This window comes from Cynocephalus volans, chromosome 1 (assembly GCF_027409185.1).
Source record: "Cynocephalus volans isolate mCynVol1 chromosome 1, mCynVol1.pri, whole genome shotgun sequence".
Taxonomy (NCBI): domain Eukaryota; kingdom Metazoa; phylum Chordata; class Mammalia; order Dermoptera; family Cynocephalidae; genus Cynocephalus; species Cynocephalus volans.
In genome coordinates this window covers 134,551,375-134,567,080 of record NC_084460.1, presented here as the reverse complement: position 1 = coordinate 134,567,080, position 15,706 = coordinate 134,551,375, and positions in this window count along the sequence as shown.

Below are 15,706 nucleotides of genomic sequence, written 5' to 3'. Positions count from 1 at the left end.
GCAAAGGATTACTCAAAGCCCATTTCTTCTGAGCAGTGAGAGGCCCCAGAAGGGTTAATTCCAGACAAATCCTTCAAGGGAGAAGAATTCTTGGCAAATAACCTCAAATCAGGGTTTTCTCTCAGTATTCATTGTCCAGGCAAGAAAGTTACAGAAAAGGAACATAGGTGGTTACAAAAAGAACAGTAAGATATTCATCATGGTAACAATCATTAGGTTTAACTGCACCAAGGACATCTGCCCTTAGAGCCAGCATTTTTGCTATATTACAATTCTTTATCTACAACAGAGACTTAAGCCTGAGAAAAGTTTTCTGTCTTTCCCAAGCTTAATATTTCTATGTGCAATTCTAAAAAGTTAGGCCTGTAAAATACATGTGCTTTATTAATGTTAGTACCCTCCACATTGCCATAGCAAAATACCACAGACTGTGTGGATTAAAAAATAGACATTTATTTTCATTAAGATCTGGAGGCCAGAAGTACAAATCAGAGTCTTGGCAGGGTTGGTTTCTTCTGAGACTTCTCTCCTTGGCTTGTAGATGGCTGTCTTCTCCCTGTGTCTTTACATGGTCTTTCCTCTGTGTGTGTATCCCCATCTCCACTTTTCAAAAAGGATGCCAGTCATATTGGATTAGGGCCCACCCATTTTGACCCAATTTCACCTTAATTACCTCTTTAAAAACCCTATCTCTAAATACAGTCACATTCTGAGGTACTGCAGTTTAGGACTTCAACATATGAATTTTGGGGGGACAAAATTCAGCCCACAATAAATCCCTTTTGCCCAACTGAGTTTGAAATTGTGTTAAATAAATTTTCCTACATGGTGATGTTAGTAATGCTGATTTTGACAATAACATAAATAATGATGGCAAATATTTCTTGGTGCTTGCAAGGTATTAGGCACTTTTCTAAACATTTTATGTGATAATTCATTTAATCCCTATAATAGCCTAATGTAAGAGACATTATTGTTGTTCCATTTTATTAATGAGGAAGTTGAGGCATATAACATTTTTAAACACTATATTATGCTGCTTCTGAACAATTAAAATAATACAGTAGTTACTAAGCATGAAAAATATGGCATAATCCATCCCCCAGTTGAGTCAGGGCAGAGATTTTTGCTCACTATGTCCTTTCCAATTTTGTCCTTGGTTCCTGAAGACCCCTTCCTATTATTTAACATGGGTAGCCATCAAAAATGCCAACATTGTCTGGCCAGGAACCCTTGGAATTATCCTCATTTTTATTCTAGGGTATAGATATTTGGTTCTCTGGTGTCCAGGTTACACACAAAATCATGGTATAGAAATGCCATGAGCCTACAGTCTTACTTTTTATTTAATGAGCCAAGATTTGGATCTGGAATACAAATATTCCCAAACCTAGACCAATAAGGGTGTGACTTCCTGTCTTATTTCTTGGCCTTAGGATCCAACCTGTTTGTTCAACTGGTTCAGTTGTTTCTTGCACTCTTCAGGTTTTGAGTTACTTTGTTGGAAATCCTGTGAGTCAGGGTCTACAAGGTATTAATTCAGGACTTACTTCCATTCTCTAGTCACTTCAGGGCAAAGCTCTATCCTATTTTTTGTGAGGGCATTCCTGTGGAAGAAGGGCTGGACTGTGTCAGGTTATTTTAGAGCTTGAGGCAAACCAAAGAACTGAGCATAGTGGTGAGTCATTTTGACCAGAAAGACCTAACCAAGGATGAGTTCTCTTAGTGGGAATCTCATCATCTGCAAAATGGAAAAGCAACCAAACCTGTCTCAGTAAAATTAGTTGTTGTGTAAAAACACCTTAAGGTATAAATAACAGGTATATATATTTGCCATTACTACTATTATTATTATTCTACTTCTTCGGTATTACTCAATGGTAGCAGATACAAGAGTCGCTGGATAAAATCTGAGACCAAAAAACAGAACTTTTTTTTTTTTTTGAATAATGATACAAAAACATTTAACAAAAAAGGTAAGAGCAATTCATTTCAAACCTGACTGCATGGTAGAATTTCTACAAGTATGCTAAGTCATAAAGTCCAGCTCTATCAAGATCAATTAAATCCATAGCCCTGGAAGTGAGGTCCAAGTATTAGTAGTTTTTGAAGCCTTTTCAGATTATTCTAACATAAACCTAGAATTGAGAACCAATGAGCTACAGGAGGAGTTATCAGGATTAGTCAGCTACTAGCTGCATATAAGTAAAACTCCTGAATAACAGTAGATTAAATAAGATAGAAGTTCATTTCTCCCAATTAAATGAGTTCTGAAGGTAGGCAACACAGGGCTGGTGTGGTGGCTCTGTGCTATTATCATGTATCCAGGCTCATCTCATCTCTTTCTCAGCACATGACTTTCATTCATGAGGTCATGTCATAGCAAGATTTGTTATTTATTTATTTAACCAATACTTATTGGGCACCTAACCTTTGGCAGGAACTGTTCTAGGCTCTGATTATTGCATTTTAGATAGAGTGGCCACAAAATACCTAGGTGAGAAGATCATGTTTGAATAAAAAGCTAAAGGAGGTCAAGGAGTAAGACAAGAGTGTTCCAAGCAAAAGAAAGAAGCATGGAAGTCCCTCAGGTAGGAATGAGCCTGATGTATCAGAGGAAAAGCAAAGAGGCCAGTGTGGCTAGAACCAAGTGAGTAGAGGGTTAAGCAGAAGGACATGAGAGGTATGTGTGTGCGGCAGGTGTGTGTGTAGGGGGGGAATATACTGAGTAGGCCTTATAGGCTACTTATAAAGACTTTAAATTTATTTGGCCCTTGAGGGTAAGAGGGGGTGAGGGCATGGAACAGAGAAGTGATGCAATCTGATTTATGCTTTGGTTTCATCAAGATCATTTTGGCTGCTTTGTTAGAAAATAAACCAACTAATTGACCAGGTGAAAGCAAAGAGACCTGTCAGAAAGCTACTGTAATTACCAGGGTAGGAGATGAGGGTAGTTGGACCAGGCTGGTAGCCATAAAGCTGATGAGAAGTATACTGATTTCAGATTTAATTTGAAGATAGAGCCAGCACCCTTTGTTAACATAACGAATGTAGCCTGAGAGCAAAAGAGAGAAGATGGCTCCAAAGGTTTTGTGCTGATAAATTGGTAGAACAGAGTGCCATTTACTGAGATAATGAAGACTGAAAAAGGAGAAGGTTTGGGTTGAAAAAGGAGTTCGGTTTGGACATGTCACGTTAAAATGCCAATTAGACATTTGAGTTAGTTATCAACTTACTGCCTCTCAGCCCCATTATATGCTCTGTGATAAACAATGAAATTCCTTTAAGCATTTTTTAAAGTGAGTGCAATGTTAAGATTTCTCAGTAGAGGGCGATGGAGGGTATTGCAGGAGGAGCAGACTTTTCTGCCATTTCTGACAGAGGCTGCGCACTGGCACTGTGGGTGTCAGGACATCCCATGGATGCTGTGTCAGTCCTGGTATCAAGACATGATCCCTCTGTGGCCTTACAGCCTCAACCTGGTGATAACGTTTTTGCAGCCCTCTTGATATGGACAGCTGAGTCCCCGCACTCTCTGAGGGCCTGCTTTCCCTGCTTGTGCCCCAGTTTCCTCTGCAAGCCACTGGCTGCTGATCACCTGTTCCCATCTGCACCCCAGGGAGTCACCTGTTGCTTGTTCACCAACTCCAGACTAGCTCTGGCTTTCTCTGTTATCCAATAGGCTGACCATACCTTCTCCAACAAGGTCTGAATCCCTTCCAAATTCGTTGGTCCTTCGGTACCCTCCTTCAGTCCTAGAGTATTATATGTCTTATAGTTGCTCTTTTATGATAGTTAAAAATTCTTTATTTTAAACTTCCCTGTTTAAGATACCGTATGGTTTCTATCTCCTGGTTAGATACAGACAGCTATAACCTCCAAATGGAGATGCATGCAGGCAGCAGGTTATATAAGTTTGGGGTTCATAGGAGAGAACCAAGGTGGGAATACACAATTGAAACCATATACATAATGTCAAAGCCATGAGACTGGATTAACTCTGTAAAGAAATAAATTTAGAGAGAAAGAAAAGATATAAGACTGAACCTTGATCCAAAATTTAGAGGAAGAGAAAACAAGGAGTGAGAAGAAGTCCTAAGAAAGAGAAAGAGAGAAAGAAGCAGGACAGTGTTTCAGGAGGAGAAGGTGATCGACCATCCTAAATGTAGCTGGTTGGTCAGTTAAGAAACTGGTGGAGAACTGGTCATTGGATCAGGCAGTGTGAAGGTATTTGGTGATCAGAGCAGTTTCATTGGAGTGGAGAGTTAAATTCCAGTTGAAGAGGGTTCGTGAAGAATGGACAACCAGTGGATGGCTAAAATCCAAAAGACTCTGAACGATAAATGCTGGCGAGGCTGCGGAGAAAAGGGAACTCTCATACATTGTTGGTGGGACTGCAAAATGGTGCAGCCTCTATGGAAAATGGTATGGAGGTTCCTCAAACAATTGCAGATAGATCTACCATACGACCCAGCCATCCCACTGTTGGGAATATACCCAGAGGAATGGAAATCATCAAGTCAAAGGTATACCTGTTCCCCAATGTTTATCGCAGCACTCTTTACAATAGCCAAGAGTTGGAACCAACCCAAATGTCCATCATCAGATGAGTGGATACGGAAAATGTGGTACATCTACACAATGGAATACTACTCAGCTATAAAAACGAATGAAATACTGCCATTTGCAACAACATGGATGGACCTTGAGAGAATTATATTAAGTGAAACAAGTCAGGCACAGAAAGAGAAATACCACATGTTCTCACTTATTGGTGGGAGCTAAAAATTAATATATAAATTCACACACACACACACACACACAACCGGGGGGGGGGGGGGAAGAAGATATAACAACCACAATTATTTGAAGTTGATATGACAAGCAAACAGAAAGGACATTGTTGGGGGGGAGGGGGGGAGGGAGAAGGGAGGGAGGTTTTGGTGATGGGGAGCAATAATCAGCCACAATGTATATCGACAAAATAAAAATTAAAAAAAAAAAAAAAAAAAGAATGGACAACCAGTGAGTCTAGGAACTCTTTTAAGAAGTTTTCTATGAAACAAAGGAGAATTATGGGTCAGCAAACAGAGGACAGGGTGGAGTTATTAGCTAAATTCATTTTTAAAGGGGATAAAATCTGAAGCTAAAAGGTACAACCTCTTGTTGGAGTAGGTTCCTAGCTTAGGATGTAAAAGTAGTTTAAGGAATATGGGAGGCTTCTTTGCACCTCTCTAATGATGCCATTTTGACCATCGTCTCTCTGAATGCTCCTAAGAGTGTCACTGGCCAGAGCTACATGGTTCAATCTTTCATACTGTCAATCTGGCAACAGCTATTAAATTCAGAGTGAGACCAAACAAAAAGGTGCATTTTGCAATTGGATTGAATAAAGGTTAATAGCATAAAAGATGAAGAAATCATGATCAGATAGCTGTGCAACTCAGACTTTTCACAATTCAATCAGTGAATGTTGGGAAGTTGAGTTAACCTGTGGCATCCAGTAGAATTGGCGCAGGACAAGTTTTTGCTTGTGACAAAAGCACATTTCTTTCTTGCTCACTGAATAGCCAAATAGAAGTGACAGATGATTTGCCACATGCCACCAATAGATATCTTAGTTAGTGCATCTGATAGACTACAGAATAGGAATGCTATTTAACATAAATTTTATTGCATCTCAGCACCTTCTCCAGCCAACAGTCATTACTATCTAGGGGAGGCTGTGCTTGGATTATCATTATTCCTGTATCTTTGTATTTGTATTCTGCCGACTACCGTACAAGGTAAAATTGATAAATGGAGGGACTGATTGTGAGTGGCAGAAACCTGTGACTGCAAATCCTCTGCAAGCCTGGAATATGAGGAAAGGTTGGGGGTGGATTGTTTACATAATTGGAGTCATTGTCTAGATACACCAGCTTCTCTCGCCTTTCTCTCTCTCTCTCTCTCTCTCTCTCTCAACCTCTGTCCCTCCCTCCCCATCTCTCTCCGTCTCTCTTTCCCATTAATTTTTGTCAAGATATTTTATTTTAATGAGACTGGAAAAAATGAAACAGAGTAGCCAGGACAAAATTTATCAGGCCAAAAATCCAAATAAACCTCATTTTGCGATCAGTAGAATAAATGCTAGAATTGTATAAACCCATGTATTAGGAGCCAGGGCTAATACTCACTCAGGATAGCCAGACCAAGCCATTGAAATATTGAAATGCCTCCTCACCAAATAGTATCTAACTGCTGACCGAAGCCCTCTGAATATATCCTTGCCACCAAGCCCATTGCTGGTCCATTGGGATCCAAAGACCCTGAAGATTGCCCCAATATCTAGAAAGTAAAGTTTTCAACCTTGGCTTAGGCAGGAATAGCTTCTGGGGGCTTATTTGATTGTTCTGAGTCCATTGTCACATCAGCTGGTAACTGCCAGAATTTGTAACTGCTAGAATGTCCTCCAAAGACTCAAACAGGGAAGGCAGCTGTGGAGTAGAAAAAAATAAAATGAATTGCTTCCGTGGAATTTATTGGATTTTTGTTCTTAGGTGCAAAACCAGGTACTTTGTCCTCTCAGGCTTTTGGTGAGAGCTGATTCAGTATTTCTTTGCTTATCAAAATTTCTGTCTTTAGGTGGCTAATGTCAACTCTGTGTCTCAGTAGATGAGCAAAAGTAAAGGGACATGCTCAGTCCAGGGGTCAGGAACCCCCTTCAGGAGATGATTCAACTCATTTCGTGTGGTCTACTATAGCGCTTGCAACCTTTGCTTATGAATATGTAAAGTGGATTACTACTGCATATCATTATTTGAAGGTGTCCTTCTCTTGTCATGGCTCCCAGAAGAATTTAAATTTTGCCTTTTAGATATTTCTTCCCTCCAGAATTCAACAGACATAAAAATGTTTCATACCTTCAGCAGGATTCATGTCTTTTCAATCATAGTTAACAATGGTATTCTCTGACAGGAACTACATCCTCTGCCACATTATTATGTGCATTTCTTTGAACCACCATTTGTACGCTGTGTGTGATTGGGTCTGTACAGATTAAAATAGCACCAGGAGAGCCAATTTAAGGCTTGGGATGAGTGAACCTGAGCATTAGAGACTTTCTGGCAAGAGCACACCTCATAAATCCTGTTGTTAAGTTTGCAGTGCCTGCGATGGAATGTGCAGCTCAGGCTCTTTACCCTTGTTAGTGCAAAGGTAAATTGTAAGGGCTCTCACACAGTTCTAAGAGGAATAAAGGAGAGGGAATGGAAAAGATTTTCTTAAATCTGATAGCTGTCCCCCTTGGCACCCTGAGTTGCAAATACGCCAGTCAGAAAGGCCAAGATCTTTGCTAATTTTAGCTATGTGCTAATTAAATACATGCTATCGTTTGGTAAGAGGACATCAAGATGTCTTTTCCCAGCATGTTCAAAATGCAATAGGAAGTATAAACAAGCCCTATAAATAGTTCATTGATAAGATATGGTAAATGATGGGAAATTGCTAAAGATTATACTTATGACAGCTTGTCTGGGAACTGAATATCTATTTTCCTCAAAAATTCATGCTCTTAAATAACAAATTTGTTAACCTGATATGATTATCTGTTAGAGCAGTGCTTCTAAACTTTGTTGGCATATTAAAATCTCCCAGGGAGCTTTAAAAAAATACTAATGCTTTGGTTTTACCCAGAGAGATTCTGATTTATTTGGTCTGCGGTATGGTCTGGGCATCAGACTTTTTAAAATCTCCCTGGAGAATTTAAAAGTGCAGTACAGGTTGAAAACCACTTTGAGCCATTTAGTTTCCAGTGAGGCACCTTTGTGACACAAATTCTTTAAAAGAAGTAAGGAATCATTCATTTATAGCTGTATATTTTTAATATGCCTATATTCTTCAAATGTAAGGGACTCAATAATTGTTTTAAACTTTAAGGCTTGCAAACATTTGAATTAAGAGACTGAAATTTTAATTGAATATATGTAGAAATATGTTTTGATAGTTTAGTTTAAAATTATAGTGCATAAAGTTTATAGATATTTAGAACTGTATGTATCTTGGAGTTTACAATATCTTTAAAAAAGGAAAGCTGTATAGTTAATAGGTTTAATGAGAAATATTTTCCTGCGGGCACTAAACAAAAGCAACAGTATTTCTATATAACAAAATAATATTTGTTTCCCATTGGAAGAGAGACAATAACCTCTAGACAGAAGATAATAGCAGCTGAATGCTGATGAAGATTTGCCTAATTTGATTACAGTTAATTAAGAACACTAGCATTTCTGAGAATCAGACCTGCTCTGTATCAGAGACAAGGGGACATCATTTTGATATTTCAAACAGTCTGTGAGTTGAGTGAAGTCTATTGGAACTTTGAGGTCAGGAAGAGGCTTTGATGTAATTATTTATCATTGCTTGGCTACCTACCAACACAAAGAACAAACTCACTCCACCGATAACTTAAAACCCTATTGGTGGGGCTTTTTAAAAGTGTCCATTAAAAAGCATTGTGGGACATTTTTTCTTCCTTCAGAAACAAGCTACCTTTCTCACCTGTCTGCTAAATCTGAGTAGGAAAAAAATATGAATATTTAAATTGATCATTAATTCTCTACTAAGAAAGCAAACTTTCAAGGCAAAGTATTCTTGGTCACCCTTATCTGCCAGCAGCCTATTTCCATCATAGTTATTTTGAGAAAAAAAGGCATTAAGAGAAAACTATATGCCAATTTCCACAGAGGAATAATGGCTGATGGAGAACACTCTCTCCATGATGCCGGCAAACATGTGTTTTAGCACTATTAATAGTTCAATTTTTGAGAGTGCAATTCTCTAATACAAGAGCTTTTTGATTTATGGATAGTTATGAAACAAACTCTAATCATGTTATGAGAGTCTCAGTAAAAGGTGTTCAAAGACACTTTTATAGAGCTGATGTTAATGTCCCCAAAGTGAATCTCTAAGCACAGCATTTGGATTTCAGTTTTTTTCTTTATTTTTCAAAATAAATTATATATTTCATTTCTTCAGCTTATAATTCATAAAGAAATCTAAGACTTTGAAAATCATTTTGTGTTTTCTCTTGGTTCTAGGCTGACAGCACCTAAGCCTCCCATATTAGAGGTGCCCAACAAAGATTTATTTGAAGGAAGAGTAGCTGGAGTAAGCCACAATTCACAGAAATAAAGAGGGAAAATTGTAATTATCAAGAAGGGACTCATGTTGGGACACTTCCAGTCAAGATGGCGTCACTCTCTCCCATAAGTCAACCAATTTAAAACTATAAAAACTATAAAAAAGCAATGACAGCCACACTGGGGCCACTAGAGCTCAGGGTAAGAGAAGCAGAGACCTACAGAGTACATGAAGGTGGGGGAAGCCGTGATGAGAGAAAGAAAGAACTGCTCTGACAGTTTTGAGCCCCAGCCACTTCCAGACTGGGGCTGGTGAGTGCACAGAGCAGGAGCTGGCAAAACCTGCAGCTGTGCCCTTCGGATGAAGTTGCTTGGAGGTGGCAGGGGAGAAGAGGGCCTTGGTGGCCCCCAGGCCAGCAAGATCACTAATAGGGTTCCAATGGACCCACATAGGAGTGAGGATCCACAACAACTGAAAAAAAGGAGCCACTCGGAGGCCGGTGAGTCATTGCAAGGGACTGGAGCACAGCCCATCCCATAGGAAGTGTTTGGAGCACAGGCAGTGGGGGAGATGGGCTCACTGGGGAAACACTGGGACACAGCAACGACAGCTGATCTGCCCCCTAGTCAGCATAGGACCACTCAGAGGAGACGGGTTAAGAATATAGAATTGCATGAAGTGCAGTTTGATGAAAAGACTCAGGCCCAGACCAGAGTTTCTAAACAACCCAGGTGCACTGGATTTCACTAGACCCAGAAGTATCTACAAAGTCAACCATTAAAACCTGAGCTGCACAAAAAACCTTTCCTAGGGAATCAGCAGCAAAGCAGCAATTTAGCTCAACTACACAGTTCAAGTACTAGTCCCCATAGGAAGTTCCCACATTTTGGAAGTAAGCAAAGGACAACAAATTAGTTCCAATGCAGAGTTTAAGTGGTGGGAATGGCAAATAATCCAACACAGAACTGGAAGAAAAAACAAAGTACCCTCAACGAGAGACAAAGTTTGATATTAACTAGTAAAGGTCTCATTTCACCAAAGTACACCTATAACACCTAGAAGGACCAGAAGTCCCCTGGGCTACCAAGCCAGAAAGGGGGGAGGGCCAGGGGCCTCAGCCATGCCCCCTGACATGCACAACCAGCCCAGCAATGACCGCCAAGCTGCCACAGGAAGCTCCCTGGGCTCTCCAAAGCTGGGGCAGTGAGGGGCTGAGGGTCTTGGCTATGTCCCTCTGACACATGCAACCAGTCCAGTGACGACCACCAAGCTGCAGCAAGAAGGGCCTTGGTCTCTCCCGAGATGGGGTGGTGGGAGGCGAGGGCTTTTGCTACAACCCTCTGTCATCTGCACCCAGCCTGGCAATGACCAAGCCACTGCTGGAAGCCCCCTGCTCTCCCCTGTGGGAATGAGGGGGTGCCACAGGCCTCAATCCTGCCCCTCCTCCTTCCTCCTTCTTCCATCACATTTCCTTCCCCTCTCCCTCCCAACTGCTCTGCAACAACATCATAGAATGAAAAAAATAATATTAATAATTTTTTTTTTAAAGGGACTCTCACCAATCTACTGCCATTTCTTTTTCTTCTTCTAATGAGATCCAATCTCTCCATTATTTACTGGACTATTCCTGAGACATACAAGTGCTACCTCCCTGTTTTCCTGTACTTCTAAACACTATTTAACACTAATTTCTTTTATTTTATCTTGTATTCAGATGAAAGGATTTTGAATTGTATTTCCTCCTTAGCATCATAGAATGTTAAAAGTTGGGCTTAGAAAATCATGAGATACAATTTAAAGAACATCATATGGCAGATGGTAAGTACTTAGTAAATGATAGCTATTATTATCATATATAATATCGTCCTAGTTACCATATTTTATCCATCTCTTATTTTACAGATGACTAAACTGAAATCTTGTGAATTAAAGGATTTTCCCAAAAGAAAATGAAGAGCTATCTTCAGAAGTGGAGTCAAACACAGGTTTTCTTGAAAATTAATCTAATGCTTTTTAAAACATCTTCCATCAACCTCTTACTTACACACATGCTAGCCTTTGGCAGAGACAGTGTAACCATGCTCACCAGATACTGTTTCATTTTCCTCTTCCTAGGTACATAAGGGTATATTTTCTAATATTCCTAGACTGGGAGTGCTGTGAACCGAATGTTTGTATCTCCCCAAAATTCATTTGTTGACATCCTAACCCACAAGTTGATGGTATTAGAAAGTGGGGCATTTGGGAGGTAATTAGGTCATAAGGGTGGAGCCCTCATGAATGGGATTAATGTCCTTATAAAAGAGATCTCAAAGAAATCCCTTACCCTTTCCACCATATGAGGACACAACAAGGAATCACTGTATATGAACCAAAACGTGAGCCCTCACCAGACGCCGAATCTGCTAGAACCTTGATCTTGAAATTTCCAGCCTCCAAAACTGTGAGAAATGAGTTTCTGCTATTTATAAGCCACTTAATTTATGGTATTTTTTATAGTAGCCCAAACAGGCTAAGACAGACGGCATGCGATTAACTTCTGGACTATGGGGTATGGTTAGAATTGATCTAAGCCAGTTTCAGGACTGGCATTTTTCTCCTTTTTGATCCTATCCACCAGCCTCCTTTTCCCTTCTGTGGTAACCTTAGAAAGCACATGTTCCAGATAGTTTAGCTACATAATGGCAGGGGCCTGGGATCACTGAATCATCACTCGAAGGTAAGCCATTGAGGAGAATAACCCCGATCTACTGAACTTTGTCTTAAGGGAAAAATCAAGTTTGTTGCGTTAAGCCACTGAGATTTCAGGGTTGCTTGATTACGGCAGCGTAGCCTTTTTTGTCTACATAGTTATGACAAGCTGTGGGCTTCAATACAAATGTGTATTCATCTAATATACAAATTAGACAAATTAGTCCCTTCTCTTTCCCAGTGAAATGACTCATGACTACTTTTAATTATAAGAAACACTAATTTGCCTCATGTTTTTTTTATTTATCTGTCTTTTCACCATTTATCTCAGCTGTAGATAAACTCTGACCTTGGGCACATTTCTCCTGAGCTCTTTGCCTCAGTTTCCTCATTATGAAATAGAAATAATATTGTTTCCCTCTTTATTGATCAGGACTGTCAAAAAGATAAATGAGTTAATAATTATTAGAAGAGTTATAAGGATAGAGCATTATGTTATTATTATGTTATTTTCCTAAGAATAGTAAAAAGCATTCTTGTGCTGTAGATCTGGGAAATGTTATAAGGGAAAGATTTATGATTTGTTCAGTGATTTGTTTTTCTTTGTGGAATTGGAATAATTCCTTTAGGTTGCATAGATAATCTACTTATCTTAAAACCTGAAGGCATCTTAACATGTGCACATGAATATTTAAAATGCTTCAAGGCACTGATATTAAGAAGGCTTTATGAAATAAAGTGATTGAAATAAAGAAAGGCAAGGGTGGCTTTTCATGTGGTTTCATATTGCAGTACAAATGTGCAGTTGGTTCTAGCCTAGAAATGAATGAAAAATTGTTACAAGACCTAGGGTTTTGGTGAACCTTCTAAAAAAATAGGAAGAATAGTTGATCTTACAAGAAGACCAAAGACTTAAAAAATTTAATTTCCAAGTAAGCAAATGCTATATTTTAAAGCAGTGTTAATATTTAAACATAATTAGTCTTTAAACGTAGGTGATTATTGTAAAGTATTCTTTGTGGTCTTCCTGAATCATAATTACACAAGATATATTTATTATTAACTTTGAGACCATTTTAAAATGTCCTCGAATATTTAATCTATAATATATTTAACCATGTTAAGGGTTAACAACAGAATAATAGGATAAATCACAAAATAGTAGTTCCTTTGCTTCATACATCCACCTGATCTGTAGAAGAGCTAATTTCCCTAAAATTTCTTCCAAATGATTCTAATAATTCTTAGAATATGGTCAAATATGCTTCACTGACCCCTGTATTTGGAAACTTCATGACACTGGTTTTTCCTTCTCCCGCTTACTGGCTCTCTGGGTGGATACATCCTGTCTTGTTGGTATCCAGAGCAGGAACTAGACTACTAATGGGTTTCAAAGGTGCCACTTGTTCTGACATTGATGCCTGCAAATATGCTCTGAGATTAATAATACAGGATGCTTAGGCCACTGATGTTTGCATCAGTGGTCTTTGTGCCTAATGAAGACTTGGCATGAAGAAGCTTCTCTAGCCAACACTGCTCAAAGTCTCCTGATGGCAAGAGTTATATTACTGTTTATGATAGCCAGGATCTCTACCTAGGCTGACAATGGCTAATATTATGGGCATCACTCATTACAGAGACTGTGATAAAACAGCTTGTCTAGGTTTCTCTTTCTTTTGGGTTATTTCCCTTTACAGACAATTCAGGTATGAGTTCATCAAATAGGGCCTGAGCAGAGAACAGACTTACCGGGTAACAACCATGTTGTATCCACAAGCCCGTCTTTGGTCTGATTGTCACCCTTTGTCACGCAAAAGACCTTAATTGTGTCTTTCTTTTGGAGGATTCATAGCATACCATACAATTTTCTTTATTCTTGGGGCCATGAAAATGATGTAGACATATGATGTTGACTAGGCAATTGGAAAACCAAACATATTAATCCTGATAAGCACCTCAATCTCACAGAAACTTTCTGGAAATTGTGTTAAAGAATATAAATTAATTAGAATATCAAGTGAGACCTCCACCTTTCACACTATACATATCCCTTGGGATATAAACTTTCTAGTAGAGGTAGACTGGGGACTAATGGAAGAGCGTAGGAATCAAGGAACATTTGTTTATGTGTGTGTTTTAAAGATGGGTGATACTAGAACAAATTTCAATGTTAATGGGAATTACTCAGTGAAAAAGGCAAGGCTAAAAGTACAGGAGGGAGGCTGGTTTATCACTAGATTAATTCCCAGGGACTGAGGAAGACATCCAGAAAACTATTGGACATAACCAGCCTTCAACAGCAGAATAGACTTGAATGCTCTCCTACAGCTCAAACAGCTAGCAGTCTGCCTATAATCTTTCTACTCCTTATTTGCCAACCTCATTTTTATTCCTTCTTCTAGAAACTTTGCAGTAACAACTTTCCTTCTACATCCTTGTCCTGATCCAGTCCAGATGCCCCTCATTTGTGTTCACTTAGCCATTGAAAGATACCTTTATCATAGAGCTTTTCATACTCTGTTGTAATTAATAATAATCTGTTTAATTTCTCCATTGTTCCCATTAGGTTGCAAACTCCTTGTGGACCTGCTCTAATTTCTTTTATTATTTTATTGTAGTAAAATATGCATAACATGAAATTTACCATTTTAACCATTTTTAAATATACAGCTCTGTGGCATTAAGAACATTCACACTGTTGTGCACCCATCACCGCTGTCCATCTGCAGAACTTTATCTTCCCAGCTGAAACTCTATGCCCATTAAACATTAACACCTCCATTCTTTCTGCACCCAGTCTCTGGTAACCACCATCTAATTTGCTTTTGCAGCTTCAGGAATGAACGCAATGCTTATTACATAGTAGGTGGGCAATAATGTTTATTCAATGAATGAATACAGGTGCTCATTAATTTGTTGTAATTTTCCTGTGGAAATATGGGCCAATGCTTTTAAATTTGGAGACACTATTTTATCTCACATTAATCAAAGGAAACAAATATCAAAATTTATTCTAATAACATTACACCCTTATTTGATGAAAGAACATTATGATAAAAAAGGGTTGAATAAAAGTGGATGACAAGCAAAATTTAAAAGATGGATGCGTGCAAAACAGAGCATCCAGATCATTAAAAACAAACACAAAGGAACTGAATTATCAGTAACCTTTGCAAGTAAGTACAAGCACAAAAATAATCACTAGTTTCAGAAAAATGCCAAATAAATGACAATGTCAGCTATCATAATTATGGAATTAGGGCAAAAGAGAAAAGATTACACAAGTGAGTGCTCTTTGTTGTTACAGTGACACTGTTACTCCATGATTGGATTGCAGATGTTGCTTAGAAGTGGCAATAAAAAACAAGGAAGTTGAACTCAATTGAATTATTTGGTTTTAATAAATAATTAGTATTAGATTGTTTCTGGAAAAACAAGCAGTATTATTTTGCAACTTAATAGTGTTTTCTTCAATTTTTATTTTGACAAATATATGAAGCTTGAAAGCTACCTGTAAGATAATATTTTTGAATTCAGTGGTTTCTTTGGTGGTATCACATTTTTACTCGAATTAGAAAAAAAAAGTGTGAGTTTACTGAGTGTCAAAAGTGTAGTTTCAATAATAACTGAATGAAAACAAGCAAATCCTTCCAGAACAATAAATTCCTATTAGCATCGGTAGAGTAAAGCTGGATTCCTCTGTTCTCTGTGCCTGAGGTTAACAGGTATAGATTGGCATTAAGGCCAATTAAGGTGTCAATTCAGCTTTCTCTAAAATATAGGTTAATCTTTTGAGTCACACAGAGAAAAAATAACCTAAAGCATTGTCAATTCCCGGTGATGAAAGCCAGTCATGTGCATGTTCCCAACAATGAGACAGAAGAATCTGGTCAAA